This window comes from Notamacropus eugenii, chromosome X (genome assembly GCF_028372415.1).
Source record: "Notamacropus eugenii isolate mMacEug1 chromosome X, mMacEug1.pri_v2, whole genome shotgun sequence".
Taxonomy (NCBI): Eukaryota; Metazoa; Chordata; class Mammalia; order Diprotodontia; family Macropodidae; genus Notamacropus; species Notamacropus eugenii.
The window spans coordinates 85,008,149-85,021,582 of NC_092879.1; the positions used below are offsets into that span (position 1 = coordinate 85,008,149).

Genomic DNA, 13,434 nt, shown 5'->3' on the forward strand with positions numbered 1-13,434 from the left:
AGAGAGTGCTCCAGGGAAATAATTAGTGCAAAGGGTCAGAGTGACATAATGGAATGTCCTGACTGAGACAATGTAAGTTGGTTAGTGTAGTTGGATGGTAGAGCATAATGTGTAAGAAGGCTGGAAAGGTTAGGAAAGACTTTATATGCCAAAAAAGAAGATCTTTAGTTGACCTTGGGGGTAAGGGGAGTCCCTGAGCCAAGTTGGTATGGGGGTGACATGATCAGAACTACACTTTAGAAAAATCACTTTGGTACTTGAGTGGAGGATGGATTGGAATTATTAGAGACTTGAACTAGGGAGACCATTTAAAAGACTATTGAAATAACTATGAGGTGATGGGGATCTGCACCAGTGTGACCGCTATATGAATGAAGAGAAAAGGATCTATACGATAGTTGTTGTAATGGTAGAAATGACAAGATTGGATAACAGACTGGATATGTGGGGTGAATGTGTAGTTGAGGATGCTCCTTTAGTTGTGAGCCTGGGTGACTTGGGAGTATGGTGACGATGCCCTCCATAGTAATAAGATAGTTAGGAGGGGGAGACTTGGGGAAGTTAGGGAGGAAGGATGACAAGTTGAATACTTTGAGGTTGAGATGCCTATGGGAGATCTCGTTCAAAATGTCCAAGAGGCAGTTGGAGATGTGCTAACCCTAAAATGGCACTAGATACAGATGGAGAATTACTGGTATAAATATTACTTCTAAATCCATGGCAACTGATGAGATGCCAAAAGAAGATATTATAGAGATAAGAGAATAAGGAGTCTAGCACAGAGCCTTGGGTGGTACCCACAGTTAGTAGGCACGACCTAGATAAAGAACCAGCAAAGGAGACTGAAAAAGAACAGTCAGACACAAAGGAGGAGAGAGAGGATAGGACACTATCTTGAAAAGTTTGAGAGAAGATAATATCCAGAAGAAGTTGATTTACAGTGCCAAAGTCTTCAGAGAGGTCAAAGAGAATCAGGATTGAGGAAAGGCTATTAGATTTGACAGGTAAGGGATCACTGGTAACTTGGAGAGAAGAGTTTCAGTCGAATGATGTTGGAAGCCAAATTGCAGAAACAAATGAGAAGAGTTAGTGGCACCAGTGCAAGAAGATTTTTATTAGAAACTGAGAAACAAAGAAGTAGATAATTACAGGATAATAGCTAGTGGGTAGGGGAGGAGCAAGTAAGATTTTTTTTAACAGGATGAGAAAAATATGGCCATCTTTCTACAACAGGGAAGGAACCAGTAGATAACCAGAAGATAAGAGAGAGTGGAGATGACAGCTGAGGCAATCTGATGGAGAAGATGAATGAGGATGGAATCAGACTGACATAGAAAGATTAAATTTGGCAAAGGAAGGAGACACCTCTTCACGAGGTTCACTTGCCAGGTTATGCTGGAGGTGAATAACTGTTAAGGCCCACACTAGGTTAGACTAGATGCCCTCTGAGGACCCTTCCAACTCTGAAATTTTATGATTAAAAAGTCTATGTAAAATATCAATGTCATTTCTGTTACAGGCTCTAGCACATTTAGCACCTAACACATTTGGTACTCAATGGATACTTGTTTAATGGATAACTGAATGTCACTTCTGCTCTCTGGACTCCAAATTCCTCATCTTATAATCAGAAGATGCTAGGGGATATTTCAGGTCCCTTCTATCTCTTGAGTCCCCAAATTATGGTCCATGCCATAAGTTTTCAATTTTACTTTACTGTTTTTCCTTGATGATATGAAGAATGGTAGACTATGTCTACTGAGAGAGAGGCTTTACCTCATCATGGAATATGGCACTTCTTAATATAGGAAAATACATGCTGATGCCTACAAATACCCTGAGAGCTGTCTCTGGAATGTGTTCATGGTACATTCAGGAATGCAGATAGAGTATTCTTCAAATAACTATCACTGGCTTTCCCCCTCTCTCTAGTGGTCTACCTAGGTGACAAATATTACTTGGTGGAGGGAATAGTGACAAAATGATTCCAGTGTTTATTCTGTCAGGAGAACACATTTTGTCAGAGTAAAAATATGGTAAAATAATAGGACTTCTTCAAAAGATAGTCTCTCAAGCATACAGAAAGATGTAAAGTATGCTCACCATGCTGAAATAAACTTTTAACCTCTTCCAAATATCATCCATTTAGGTGCCAACAGTAAAAGCCCTAATGCAAAAATCTCCTAAGATACCAGATAAATGCTAATGAAGGTGTGGGGTTAAGAACCAATGTAAAAGAAATGCAAAAAGATCGAGAAGAGTCAGAGAATGGGGAAGGGAAATGAAGAAGCAAGAGAACCACAGACCTTGTACGATGAGTGAACAATACGACTGAATGAAGATAAGTGCATTATTAAATAGCTTTAGAAACTGACAAATAGCTCCAGTCATAGAAAGGCAATGTTAACATATAAATTATTTAAAGGGAAGCAGGTAAGGGGAGGTGAGCCTTGGAAAAGAATTGTATCTCAGCTACTGTAAATTTCCTAGAGTCAAAATCATCAGTTCCAGTGAGTGTAATATGAACTATATACATTAGCAACTCATTTTGAAACTTTTTTCCCTGCCAAAAACACCAGCCAAACTGACCAGGCTCTTCATTTAATAGGGACTGGAGGGATTCTCATTAATAGAATCTTTGAGTTGGCAGGGACTACAGATGTTATTGAATCCAGCCTCCAACAGGATATAAGCATCTTCTTGACAGTACTGCTGTCAAGTGGTCACTGGGCTTTTGCTTCCTCATTCACATTCCATCTTGGGATAATTCTAATAAATTAAAAGTTCTTGACATGGACCTCAAATCTGTCTCTGTTTTAATTATACACATTATAAATCTAAGTCATTTTTTCCTTGTGACCCACGTGGCAACCCAGAAGTTCCTACTCTCCAAGGGTTCCAGAAAGTAAAGAGGGTCCCCCACTCCTTGCACAAACCGTGCACAGATATCCTCGTTTTGCAGTCCGGTCTTCTCATAGCCCTTGTGGAGCCCCTGATGAAGCCTGCACTTCTAATATTACATGAGTTTTGAGGGCAACCACATCACCCTGTTTTGTTGTACTAGACTTGCCATCCACTAAAGCCCCTAAAGGTTTTTCATGTAGAGTGGCCACTATTAATTCTGCTCTTTCTCCTCCTGCAGTTCCCAGTGAATGGCCCATCATTATATCTGGCATATCCTTTCATCCTTTGGTGAAATAATCCTTTTGGATCTTGTTTCCACCATCAAATACCTTGGCTAACCTACATTCTTCCTGTTATCTGTAAATGTGATTAGCATGGCATTTGTGTCTTCATCCAAGGTTGTGGGAAAGAAATGGTTACTCTCTCAGGGATAACTCTCAGTTGACTGAATGTTTTTACTGGTCTCCTCCCTATCATTTTCCTCCGCTCTTCTCTGCTCGCTCACTTTCTGTCAGTCTCAGTAACGTTTTTGTTGCTATTGTTCAGTCATTTTCAGTCCTGGCTGTTCTTTCTCAACCCCATTTCTTGAATATTGGAGTGGTTTGCCATTTTCTTCTCCAGCTCATTTTACAGATGAGGAAACTGAGGCAAACAGGGTAAAGTGACTTGCCCAGGATCACAAAGCTACTAAGTGTCTGAAGCCAAATTTGAATTCAAGAAGATGAGTTTTTCTAACTTCAAGCCTGACACTCTATCCACTGTGCCACCTAACTGCCCTCCTTTCCTCCACTAACCTTAGATTGCCCCCTTTCCATTACATCAGCCACACAGTGCTTCTCTTGGGAAATCACACACTTGAAATCAGTTAATTCACTTTACTTAGAAAAGCTATCAGATGGAGGAGCCTTTGCCCCTCGCACCCACAACGCTGAGCAGAATATGGGAGCTTAATTTCAATGCTATTCTACCAAACAAAGTCCTTAACACTAACTCATTAATGAAAAGAGCTATGTATCTGTTCTGAGGGGAAAAAAACCATTTAAATATAATCTGCCTGATTATGACACAATTAAATGTTAATTGTCTTGGCTGAAAAAGAGTTAGTAAGTGACATCTGGGACCTGTAGAGAACTAACACACTTAGAAAATTCATATCTATCCAAAGAATCACAGACCTAGTATGGAAACAGTCCTTAGAAATCATGTATTTCAAACACTTTATTTTAGAGATGAGGAAACAGTCCCAAAGAGATTAAGTGACTTGTGCCAGGTCACACAGGCAGTGTAAGGTCCAAGATTTGAACTCAACTTTCATTCCAATGCTGTTTCCACTTCAACACACAGCCTCTAACAGAAGTGGCCAAAGTATTTGAAAATAACTATCTCAGCTACTGTAAATTTCCTAGTTTTCAAAAGAAAAAATGCAAAACATCAACATCTGAAAAACTGTTCAAAATCACTAAACATCAGAGACATGCAAATTAAAGGAATCCTGAGTTGTCACTTTGCATACATCAAAATATCATAAATGGTAAAAAGGTGGAGAAATACAAGGTTAGAGAAACTACAGGGAGACAGTACACTGATTCCTTGCTGGTTACCTCTCATTTGGAATTATGCAGGATAAGTTATTAAAATGTTAATAGCCTTCCAGAAGTCCCAGCTAAAGGGTTAGTATCACCAGAGAGGTTAAGGACAACAAGAAAAGAACCTTACATGGTATACCAAAATATACATAATGGCATTATTTGTAAGAATCAAAAGCTGGAAACAAAGTATGTACCCAACAATTGAGGAAGACTTAAACAACGTGGTCTATAAATGCAATGGAATATTATTGTACCACAGGGAATGGCAAATAGGAAGAATCCCGGGATGATTTGTATGAAATGATACAGAGGCAGAAGAATCAGATACACACGGAGTACAATGTAAATGGAAAGTGACAAGAGCCAGGTCACATAGAGTTGACAAGGAAGGTACCATATCACCAAACTAACTAATGTAGCGATCCTTCTTTTCTATCTCAAACTTTTCAGCTACAAAACTAGTGAGTGAAAGAGAAAGAATTGATAAAGGAAGTATGAATAGGACTGTTTTAAATAAATAACATATCTGTGTCAAATGGTGGCCTTCTCTAGTGTAAGGTGGGGAAGGAGGGAGAAAGATATAAAAAATAAAAACTGCACAGAAGAGAACATAAGAAAACTCAGGAGGACACACAGGAAAGCAGGGTAGTTTGAAAACAATGCATAGTACTTCTTAGGTAGCTTTTTTTTAAAAAAAAAGTGAAATGAAGATTCATGGTTTCATACTGAATTTCCTTTTGATGATGCGCTGTGTACATGGACATACTTTTTCCTTTTTGTATTTAAGTTCAGAATGAATTGAAAAAGTGTCAAGTGACCCATATGATTGGTTGCAATCATGCATTAGGCAGTTTTGCTCTTTTAAGGGAACATACTTTGCAGTGATGGAAAGCAGTGTCTGCTATGCTACAACCAAACCATCCAAGAACTTGATGCTTGAAGGGATTTGTGGTAGCAGATGTGATTCTGAGGGAGTAGTGTGATACCTCTCAATGGGGCCGATTTCAACCTGTCTTGTGACTCTCATCGTAAATCCTCCAAAGGGGCTCCACCCAGCATTCTAGGGGCCTTCTCTATGTCTCCTTACATGGTATAGGTGGCACACAGGCTATCAGTTATCTATGTGTCTTGCTACATGGATTATCCACTTCCTTTCCTGCTCATGCATCTATGTGATGTTTTCCTTCTTGCTGCTTCTCATGTGTAATTCTTCACAGGCAATATGATACAACCTACCAATGTTCAAAACCATTTTTAAGAGCTAGAAAAATGATGCAAGTTTAAGACTCACATGACTGTTATGAGATTTTGAAAATTATATCTATATTTTTACATTGGGTTACTTAAGCAAATTTCTCATGTAGTCTTCTATACATAGCTATAACAGATTCAATATGGTCTATGAATGAGGAAATGTGTTAATCCCTTACAATACATTTATATTAAGTCCCCATAGTACAAAGTAGTTTCTTTTTAGAGCTTTGAATTAAGCAGTGAAATAATTATGGTGATGACCAGTAGTTCAAAATTGAATACCAAGATGGAGCCCATTAAATTTAGAGATGTTCATCACCAGGTTTTCCTCAGGCTAATAATGTATTCTTGCACTCACAACAGCTTTTGAAGGAAGAGTTGTAGTAGGCTTACAGTAAATGCTCGTGGAATATGAAACCCAAATGACAGGAGAGAAAATCTTATGGCTACTGAAAAGAACCTGAGACTTGGGCTCAATCCCGATTCTGCTACTTAGCATCCATGCAGAATCAATGCCTTTACACTTGTGGCAGTACAAAGAGGCCACATGTTGTAGTGGGTACAACGCTGATCCTGCAGTAGCTGGGAAGATCTGAGTTGGAACTCTGCTTCAAGCACTCACTATTTGTAAATGATGGGTGCAAAGCACTGAATCTCCCTGGATCTTAGTTTCCTCACATGTAAAATGAGAGTTTGGGACTAACTGGTAGCTAAATTCACCATCAACTCTTGATTCATGATCCCAGGAGCCTGACTGTAATATCCCAATTGCTGATAAGGTGCATGAAGAATTGGAAATTGTGCTAAAAAAACCCGGAGATTGAAAGAGCAGCCAGATGTGACAGATTATTCCTAGAAACAGTCCATTTTGGAAGCAAGAGAATTTTAAGAGCATTAAGAGATCAAGATACTTAACAGATTCTAAAGATACTTGAAAGAAATACCAAATGAGGGAAAAAAATAATGGATGTTAATATTACAAAAAAAGGGAGACTGCATTAACTAGTGACTAACAGGCCAACTTCTATATATATCTACAAAATCTTCACCAGAATACTTAACACATGTATCAATGCTGTCCTTGATGAAAAAAAATAGAAGGGAATGGGAAGGATTTTACATTTTATAAAAGACCCCATCTTTATAGTCACAAAGTCCAGAGAAGAAAAGATCTTGTCGTACTTATTATTTATTGATTCTAAAAGGCATTTTATGCCATAAAGTAGTAGTAGTAGTAGTAATAGCAGTAGTAGTAGTAGTAGTAGTAGTAGTAGTAGTAGTAGTAGTAGTAGTAGTAGTAGTAGTAGTAGCAGCAGCAGTAGTAGTACTAGCAGTAGTAGTAGTAAATACTAATATTTAAATAGTGGAAGCTAGGTGGTTCAGTGCTGAGTTTGGAGTCAAGAAGACTAATCTTCCCAAGTTCAAATCTGGCTTCTTAGATACTTCTTAGCTATGTGACCCTAGGCAAGTCACTTAAACTTTTTTACCTCAGTTTCCTCATTTGTAAAATGAGCTGGAAAAGGAAATGACAAACCCCTTCAGTATCTTTCCCAAATCCCAAACAGAGTCACAAAAAGTCAGACACAACTGAAAATGATTGAACAATAACAAGAAATATATAAATATGGCTTTAACATTTATAAAGCATTTTATACATGATCTCATTTGATTCTCATAACAACCCTGTAAAATATGTGCCTAGTTATCATTAGTCCCATTTAATAGACAAGGCAACTGAGACACAGGGAAGTTCCTTAAGTGACTTTACCAGGGTCATACAGCTAGAACATCTCAGAGGTGGGATTCAAACCCAGCTCTTCCCAATATCAAATCCTGCACCCTCTTCACCATACCCCATTGTCTCCACAAATACAACCATAAACAGGGGATTTATGGGGTCTGAGGACAGATTTCAGGGAGTCTATGAATTTGGATAAAAAAATATATCTTCGTTTTCACTCATTTCTTACTGAAATTTAGCAATTTTGTAAAAGGGGTTCATAGGCTTCCCAAGACTGCCAAAGGGGTACCTGGCACACCTTAAAAAATTTTAAGTGCCTTTGCCTTAAAGGTTTGACTACAACAAGATTTGTTTCCCATATATATACGTTAAAATTTTACAAGATTCCTCAAAAGATTTAACAATAGATATGTTTGTTAACCTCTGATTATGAATATCAAGTGAAGCATAAAACAGAGGCCAGCTTTACTAAGAAAAGTCAAAATAGAGTCAAGTAGAAGGGAATTCTCTGTGGATGTTAAGGACCTCGGACAAGACACTGCCATATATCATTGACATTTTACCGGGTGTATCAAGCCATGGAACATTGCAAAGATCTAACATCCCACGAAAGGGTTAACACTTCACACAGGGGAAAGTAGATGAAGAATGTCTATTGTCCAGATAATGCTAGACAGTTACTTGAATAGTCCTTTGAGTTGATTCACTGGCACATTCCTCTTGGGCAGACAGCACAGATGGACAATGACCAGGCTCAGGACTAAATAGATGAAAGAAAGTGGACTCTATTGCCTTTGAGAAATTGTGCACACTTTCAATAGCTCCTAGTCTCTCAATGAAATAAAAACCCATCTTTTTAGCACCGATGTTCTTCCAAAAAATGCTATAAGGCTGTGCATCATAGGAGAGCAAAATCTCCCTGGAATTCAAATGCAGGTTACATGAAAGGCAGCGAATGGAGAAATGAGTGGTAGGAACAAATAGGCAGGAACATCATATGAATGGTGATTTGTGTGAATGAAGCGGTAAAAAAAGATTTCATCAAAGAGAAATGCAATATTTTGCAGGACTTCACATGTATAATCAAGGGAAGGGGAAGGAGAAAGGGAGAGAATCTGGAATTCAAAAAATTTTAAAAGAATGTTAAAAAATTATTTTTACACATAATTGAGAATTTTTTAAAATTAAAAAAATCAACCCCCACTGCCAACACCAAAGAGGTAAAAGATAGAAACAGAAATAAGGTGGTCATGTAGAGAGAGTGAAGGATAACCCACATAATATCTAAATAGAAAAATGAAAGCATCTGTTTCTCCCTACCATTTGATATACTTTCAGAAATGCTAACTAAAACCAGAGTACAAAATTGCATACATAAGCATTAGCAAAGAGGAAAAAAAATCATCCCTGTTTACTGCTGACATGTTATACTTAGAAAACTCCAGGGAATCAGTGAAGAAACTAATTGAGGCAATTAAGAACATCAATAAAGTGGCAGAATACAAAAATGAATCCATAAATTGTCAATATTTCTATAACAAAAAAAATCAGAAAAAATGTTAATAAGAGAAATTCTTTTCAAAATGATCACAAAATTCAAAAAAGCTAAGAGTTAACTTAACCCCAAAATATACAAGATTTATTCACACACAATACTCCAGGTGTGTTCTCACCAGGAAAAAGTACAGGATAAAGTATTTCCTTCCCATAAGTCATGCCTGTCATAACAAAGCCTAAGATTACAGTTGTTTTTGTAGCTGCCACATCACAATGCTGACTCATGAAATTACAATCCATTACACCCACTTTTTTGTGAATCGCTGTCTAACCATGCCTTGCCCATCTATTATTTGTGAAGTTGACTATATGCACCCAAGTATAAGCCTTTACATTTATCCTTAGTGAATTACATCATTTCAGCCCAAGCCCATCGAGACCTTTTTGTTTGTTTGTTTCTGTATCCCGATTCCAACATCCACTTTATTAGCTATCCCTCTTGGCTTCATGTTGCATCCACATTTGGTTCCTGACCTCATCCTGTCTTCTCCTGCTTCCTTGCAATCAAGCATATTGGTCAGTTCTCATATTTGTAATACACTCTCTTTGTTAAAGACCCACCTAGGTACTCTCTCTTTTGTACAACCTTGTCTGACTTTCCCAGGTGGAGCAATCTCTCTGTGCTCAAATGTTCTTGTCACAGTACTTTGCCTAACTTCCTCCTTTGCACTTGCATGATAATTTGCCTTGTGGAATACTTATTTGTATGAGTTTTATCATATTTACCATTGGAATGTAAGCCATTTGAGGGCTGATCAATTTAATTGAACCATTTTTAAGAGGTAGGACCCGATTTCCCCAATTGATAAATGGTCAAAGGATATGAACAGGCAGTTTGCAGAGGAAGAAATTAAAATTTGCTATAGTCATATAAAAAAATCCTCTAAATCACTATTGATTAGAGATGCAAATCAAAACAACTCTGAGGTACCACATCACACCTATCAGATTGGCTAACATGACAAAACAAGAAGATGATAAATGTTGGAGAAGACATGGGAGAGTTGGAGCTGTTAGCTAATCTAATCATTTTGGAGAGAATCAAGAACTATGCCAAAAGGGCTACAAAAATGTGCATATCCTTTGACCCAACAATATCACTTCTAGCACTGTATCCCAAAGAAATTACAAAAGGCTCCCACATCTACAAAAATATTTATAGCAGCTCTCTTTGTGATGGTCAAGAACTGGAAATCGAGGGGATGCCCAATAGTTGGGGAATGGCTGAACAAGTTGTGGTATATGAATGTAATTGATTACTATTGTACTATAAGAAATGATGAACAGGACGACTTCAGAGAGGCCTAAAAGGACTTATATGAACTGATGCTGAGTGAAAGGAGTAGAACCAGAAGATACACAGTACAACCACAGTGTGTGAGGAAATTTTCTGGTAGACTTAGCCCTTCACAGCAATGCAAGGACGTAAAACATTCCCCAAGGACTCGAGGCAAAATGCCATCCACATCCAGAGAAAGAACTATGGAACTGGAACTCAGAGTGAAGCAGGCTATTTTCTCTTGTGCTATGTTTTGTTTTGTTTGGGTTTTTTCTCATGACTTCTCCCATGCATTTTAATTCTTCTATGAAACATGACTAATGTGAAAATGTGTTTAATACGAATGTATGTGTAGAATCCATATAAGATTACATGCCATCTGGGGGAGGAAAGGGGGAGGGAGAGGGAGAAAATCTAAAACTTATGGAAGTGATTGTGGAAAACTGAAAACAAATCAATTAATAAAAAAATCACTGACCAAAAAAAAAAGAGGTAGGGCCAGATGATGGAAACCTAGCTTTGTGACCCCAGCACTTAGTAAATGCTTGTTGAACTGAATTAAAGGTCAATGTTTTAAACTACTATTTCTGAGAATTACAAAAATTCCTCTATCCCACTCCCATTTCTGGCCTACTTTAGGAGTTAATCATATCATTGATTCATGTTTAAATTGGATTCAATTGCTTAAAGGACTGCTTCCTGAATGATCAGCACAGTGAAAGCTTATGTTCCTTCCACAGTCCCTGGATAACAAACATGATGCTTAGGAACAGAGAAAAAGATTTTCTTTAAGATTAAGTTCATGTGTCAGATGTTTTTAAAATTAAGGAAATAAATGCAAGAGCAGAGCACTATCGTTCCAGGCCAATCTGCCATGATTATGACATCCCCCTGGGTTTCTGAAGCACCACTTCCAACAGCCAGTGTTTTTGAAAGCCCAAAGGTCCATGAAAAGTCAGATCAAAAGATCTGCAGAATAGCAGATGTAAGATACTTTTTACTATATAAATGTTAGAAGCACCAAGAAAACAACATTTCTGTTAATCTTTTTTTCCTAAATAAAATAGCTCTGCCTTCTTCACACTAGGAATTAACTCACTTTCTCAAGACTAGTTGCTACTATGGTTAGACAAAGTTAAACAAAGAAGGTTTAGCAGTAGCCACAAATGGTGTGGGATGAATTTTCTAAAAGTAGGACAAAGCCTACTTTACCATCCTATGAAGAACTGAGATGTTTTATAATAGTCCTTTCTAGAAATAATGACATCTATTCCATCCTTCAGTGCCAAATCTGTAGTGTACTTACTATCTAGAATCTATATTTTGTAGAGAACACATGGGCTTGTGCACTGGCACAATTCTCTTCTTCAAGTGGGTGGCCCTCTGTCAATTTCTTCTTGAATAGTCTCGATGGTCCCAGTTATGGGATATATAAGAAACACACAGGAGATCATAGCCCTCGATCCTCAGGGTACGGAATACTGCCTTCTCTCCCACAGCAGTTAAAGAGGGGACAGTCTACCTATAGCAATATTCCCAATAATAGAGGTGGGCAACCTACCAAGGATAAATTTATTCACAAAAGGGAATGGTGAAAGAAGAAGAGGGAATGTGGCACCCAATTCCCAGAATCTTCTAGAAGTATGAGAGATAGGTGTTTAAGAGGAAGAGGGATGAGGGTGAACTCACCTCCTGGTCTCAGGAGATGAAAGATGAGTCCATTTTCAAACCCACCTACTCAGGGGTCTCCCAGAAAGATGGCAGAAAAGTAAGTGTCGATCTCAGCAGAGCTGCCATCCGACCTCTTCAAAATGAGCAATGTGTCAAATAAAGGAGTTGAAACCACAAAAAAACATGGAGAGGAAGAAATATCTTTCCAGAATGTAATTAAACCTTGTTTAAAAAAACCAGAAGGCTCCATCTTGATCCTAAGTTTTCTAATCATCCCCAGTCTATTCTGGGCCCAGTGGAGACAAAACATCTGAATTTCAAGCTTTGGCTCTGGCAGATTTATGTAATATTCTCTTAGTAGGAAACTAATCTGAAACACACATATGCACGTATACGCATCTCCCCCTAAAAACCAGGGAGAGCACTGAACTTGCCCAATCCAATAATGGAGAAAACGAGCAACCATGGAGAGCAGGGAATATTGGCAGTACAAAGTCAGTGAGAGGTGAAGCAACATTCATATCTAAAGCAAAAGATGGTATAATCACTCTGCAGCTGTCTGCCCTCAGAGTTTTTTCCTAGCAAATATCAAGTCAGACCTACCACCTCACCTTCTGAGAGGTCACTGAATCCACGGAGATCCAAGTAGCAACAGATAAAGGTGAGTCCTAACCATCAGAGCAGCTATTTCAGCTACCTGAAACAGTGAAGAAAGGGAAGAAGATTAAAAAAAGAAGTAGACTGTGAGTTACAAGCTCAGCTTTCCCTGCGTAAGAATGTATTTATATTATCTCACCAACCATAACAATGATTTACCAAAGAAGGAATAAAACTACAAGCTGTTATGTAATAGGTAGAATGGTCAAAGGTTATAAAGTTTCTTTAAAAAATAGTACAAGTAACAAAAAATACATGAAAAAAGATTTCCAGCTACTAATAAATAAATAAAAGAAATTCAAATGACAACAAATATGATATTTCAACTCACATCTATCTAAGTGGCAAAGATGATACAGACTAAAGCAGTCAGTGCTGGAGGGGTTGTAGACAGACAGGAACAGTAATATACCACTGATGGAGCTATTAATGTGCACAACTATATGAGAAATTGTTTTAATTACTTTAGAGAAGTCACTGCATTGTTCATACCCACTGACCCAGCAATCTCACCACTGCATACTTTCTTCAGAGAGGTTAAATACAGAAAAACAAGTTCCATACATAAAGGCCATTTGGAGGTAGGAATAACAAGCATATCCAGTAAGGAAGTTGGTGTTCACAACTTTGGAAATGGCTAAAAAGTTGTGATATGGGAATATAATGGAACATTTAAATATAAAGATATATGAGAAAATCTGTCTGAACTGGTACAAAGTAAAAGAAACAGAAGCGCACAAGGCACAATTACAATGATTTAAATGACCATGATATTTAAAGGC

General features: G+C 37.9%; 1 long non-coding RNA gene across 1 annotated transcript in view; it reads right to left on the reverse strand.

Annotated features, from left to right (window-relative positions):
- LOC140515548 (uncharacterized) overlaps window positions 1–12,694 on the reverse strand; it is a 79,118-nt gene extending 66,424 nt beyond the window's left edge. The window contains exon 1 of the long non-coding RNA XR_011971080.1: window positions 12,607–12,694. This is a non-coding gene — a long non-coding RNA (uncharacterized lncRNA). The remainder of the gene's footprint in view (window positions 1–12,606) is intronic.
- Window positions 12,695–13,434: the final 740 nt, after the last annotated feature.